The following is a 4,445-nucleotide window of genomic DNA, read 5'->3' as shown; positions in this document are numbered from 1 at the left end:
ATCCCCTTGCCCCCACCCCTTGCCACTTCTCATGTTCACTATCTACAAAATTTCTTTTAAAAAGATGAGGCCATTACCCCTAAAGTGAATCTCAGTCTCAAGCACCTGCACCCCTTCTCCTTTTGAGTGTATATCTAACTCTTATTTACATTTCTATATAATCTCCTTGTTTTTCTAAATAAATATTTGTACTTCTTCTGATATTCCCCAAAATTTATTTTTATTGAGTAAGTCAAGGCCAAGGGTTGAGTTGAGATTTCCATTGCCCTTCGGGGTAAACTTCTTGGATCCTATTCAGTGATACCATGAAGGAAGCTCAATATGACTTTCATTTTCATTTTTGAAGGGCTCAATTTCTTTGTCCCTTTTGCAAACATTTATTTCACTTTTTATTTTTTGAGAGTTCCCTGCTCATCTTCTTTGCTTATTTCTATAGGAGTCATTCATCTATTTTTCTTATTGAAGGAAAGCAACTTATATAAATATTAATATTGTCCATTTTTTCCCTGTAGTTTTATAAAGATGATTTTTTTAGCTCATTAAGTATTAAACATTCAATTCTGTGAACATACTAATCACATATTCTCTCAAAGTTACCACAATTGGTATGTTTGTTGAACAATTTAAGTTTTTATAGGTGTTCCACATCTGGAATGATGGAATGGAATGGATCAATTTACAAATAGATGGCTCTATTAATGTTTTAGAAAGTTGCATGCTTTTCTTAAAAATACATTTATAAATCTATTATTTAGAAAAAAATATTTTTATCTCATGAGTCATAAGAGGAATGAAGACAGAGAGGAATAAATGAAATAGGAGAGTGATGTTTATCATGCTTATAACAGTCTAACAGTCATGAAGGGATTATTTAGTGGCTGTCAAACTTTAATTTACATAGGAATCACTTGGAGATCTTGTTAAGTAAGTTCAGTAAGTCCAGTACAAGCCTGAGAATGTGCACTCACTTCTGCTTTCAGGCGAGTTGGATGGTTCATGGACTACAACAGGAATACCTGGGCTGTATATTATAACATGTGGGAAAATATCAGTGAGTTCAGTGATCATTCTAATTCCACATTCTCATTTATTTGCAAACCCTCTAAACTCTAATTAAGTTTATTATTCTCAACTTCTTATTCTGGAAAGTAGGAGACAACAAAATCTCATTTTTTTTATGCTAAAATGTTTATTTCTTTTATTTGGCTTTGGCCTAAATACTGAAAATATGTTTTCTTAGAGAAAAAAATGCCTAGTTTTTTTTAAATACATCTACTTTAGATGGATTTTTTACATTGGTCAAGTACATTATTTTTCCTAAGTAGCATTATATCCTACTATATCCATGGTTAAATATATTTAAAAAGCCATTGTCAAGAGTTTAAAAAATTACCTCAGCAAAAGAATTAAATTCTAGTTTAGGAGTCATTTAAATTTCTATTTTACAAACACCATTAATGGAATCTAATGAAAGTTGCCAGAAAACAGAATTCTAGGCAATAATCACAGGAGTGGTTGAAGCACTTTCTGGGACACTTCCACCCTCCAACAAGTGAGTGTCCAGAGCAACATTTATTCCTTACTACTGTACTACTGAATTACATATGTACATCATTCTAAAAACATTTTAAGCTATATTACAGTGCTATACATCCTCCTTTTTAGGAAAAAAATTAAATTGAATTTCCCTACAGTGTACTGAAAGGAAACAAGGTTGTCTCTTAAAAAAAAAAAATCCGTAGAAATTAGTGGTTTTCTTTTTCTTTTTCTGAATTTTTAAATTCCAACAAAGCATTACTTTGCAAAAGGTTCTTTAGTCTAAATTCAGTGTCTCTGTTTTGATCTCTTTGTAAAATAACTCTTTGTTCATCCATTCCTTTTGGGTGAGACCATAAAATAAGCCTAAAAATATCTTCATCTCGTACCATTGGACCCTTTGTGCAGCAGTTGGTGGAGCACATCTTTGATCATCTAATCTGGACCCTTGACATTTTACAAGGATATCAAAGAAGTCTTCATCAGGTTCTTTGTTGTCATTAGTTATTAGTCAGTCAAGTACTGACTATTGTGTTTTGTCAGATGAAGTCCTCCAGCAAATTGCTGAAACTGGCCCTCTGATCATCCAGATAGCAGCTATGTGAGCTGACAAGAAGATCTAAAAACTCATCAGTATTCGGGGACACCACAGAAACAGGTGGTATTTTTAGCATTCCCTTGGTGGGAGTAGAAGAAGCTGTGTGGCAGCTCTTTTCTTGTAAACAGCACCTCTGGTCATCCATCCTGTTGCTTTGAAATTGATTTAAGAGGTCAAAGAATCCTTCATCTCTAACAGTATCTGCACTGATTTTCCTCTGAGAATTCTGATTTCAGTGGTCAATGGAATTACTGGCATCTTGGAGAACTTTAGCAGAGGAATTGGTTTTGTACTTTTTCCCTTTCAGTGTGTTGACGAAGAGTAGCTTTACCAAAGGTTTGGCAATAAGAGGTTTTTGTTTAGCAAGGATTTCACTGTTCCAGTTTGGTACCTTTTCTGGTGTTAACTTCATGAGTTCCATATTTTCCATACTGTGTCAGCATTCTAACTTGGGGCGTGCACCATAAAAACTGTTAACAATCTCAATATTTTCAGACATTATGGAATTATTTGTGCTATAGCTTATACCAAGAACCATTTGAAGGTCTGAGAGATTAAGTCGTGCTGTTAGTTCACCACTTTTATCTCTAACGTTTCTTGAAATTTCCAAGTGCTTTTCAGCAAAATTCATTGCTTGATCATGATTTCCAAGAGCTAAGTATGCATTTCCTAAGCTCCAACATACTCTTTCTTCACCAATTCTATCTTTTAGCTCTTGAGCAATTGTTAAGTGTTCAGATGATAGTCAATGGCTTTCTCATAGTCCTGAAGTAAAGTATATGTGTTTTCAAGGCTCTAACAGGACTGTGCTTCTACAGCTCTGTCTTTAAGCTGTCAAGCCAATAGTAGTGTCTTCTTGTAGTATTCAGAAGCATTTTCAAATTCACCAAGAAAAATATATGCATTTCCAAGGTTGCTATATGCTCTTCTTTCAGCTGCTTTATCTATCTCCAAATTTTTTTGCAATAAGGAGGCGCTGTTAATGAGCTATAACTGCATTCCTGAAGTTACCAAGGAGATAATGTGTATTTCCAAGATTTCCAAAGGCTCATCCTTGGGCTGCTCTGTCACCCAAAGCAGTTACTAATGATAGGTTTTCCTCATAAAAATCCACAGCTGCCTGCAAAACACTTCTCACTTCTTCTGGAAATTCTTCTACATCCTGGGTACCAGGTCAACCAAAACTCTTCCCTTTGGCATGATACACATTTCCAAGATTGTAAAGTGCTCTTGCCTCTCCCATCTTGTCATTAAGCTCTCTGGAAATATCCAGATGTCGCTGACAACAAACTATAGCTTCATCAAAATTCCCAATATCTTTTAAGGTGTTTCCCAGATTGCCACTAGTTTGGCTTCTCCCAGCTGGTCTGCAATAGTCCTTGTAAGAGTTAAATAATGATGGTGGTATTCCAACGCTTTGGCATAATCATGCAAATAGAAATAAGAATTACCCAACTGGCTGTAAATAGCACTAAGTGCTTTTAGATCTTCAGTTCCAACCTGAACTGCAGCTTCAAAAAATGACACACCAGCATGGCAGTCTCCTGATTTACACAGACGTTCCCCTTCCAAGGCCAGCTCTAGGCAAGAAGCTTCCATTCTGTAACGAACATGAAAAGAATGGTCTTCCCTCATGCTTATCAAATTTCCCTCCATCGAGTCATATTACAAGTTCCAGCGGGCCAGCGGGTCTTTAGTGCACAGTGGACATCACAGAGCTGTGGCAGCAGCCCCAGGCGGTAGGCGGGGCCTCAGGGCCCCTCCCTCAGGCGGGTCTGTGCATTGCCAGGGGTGAGCCAGGCAGGGGCACAGCGGGAGGCTGGCATGCACCCCCTGCACCCAACAGCTCATTTTTAAATGAACAATGCATCAGTGTTCATGGAGTAGCAGCCCTCTACCTGAAAGACTTTTAGAACGTATTCCTCCTATTTTTGATACTGAGGATTGAATTGATAGGTAATCAACCTCTGAGCTACATCTCCAGCCCCTTTTACTGTAATTCTGAGATAGTGTCTAAGTTGGTTTCAAAGGGACTCATTTAGTTGCTGAGGCTGGTCTTGAACTTGCTGCCCTCCATTATCAGTCCTTCAAGTCTCTGGGATTATAGGCAGGCACCACTGTGCCTGGCATGTGGCCCAGAATTTTTAAAGGTAAATGTACAAGTTTAGAATGTTCACTTTTTATTTTTTTTTAATTTTTATTTTTATAAACTGCATTTTGATTTATTGTACACATAAATAAGTGGGATACAACTTTTCATTTCTATGGTAGTATACAATGTAGATTCACACAATTTATGTAATCATATATG

General features: G+C 36.7%; 1 pseudogene; it reads right to left on the bottom strand.

The window, feature by feature from the left end:
- Window positions 1-1,745: 1,745 nt before the first annotated feature.
- On the bottom strand, window positions 1,746-3,790 carry LOC124973352 (G-protein-signaling modulator 2-like; annotated as a pseudogene).
- Between the last annotated feature and the right edge of the window lie 655 nt (window positions 3,791-4,445).

Source organism: Sciurus carolinensis (genome assembly GCF_902686445.1).
Source record: "Sciurus carolinensis chromosome 14 unlocalized genomic scaffold, mSciCar1.2 scaffold_126_arrow_ctg1, whole genome shotgun sequence".
NCBI classification, from domain to species: domain Eukaryota; kingdom Metazoa; phylum Chordata; class Mammalia; order Rodentia; family Sciuridae; genus Sciurus; species Sciurus carolinensis.
The sequence above is the reverse complement of the archived record's forward strand: the minus strand, read 5'-3'. Positions and strand labels throughout refer to the sequence as shown.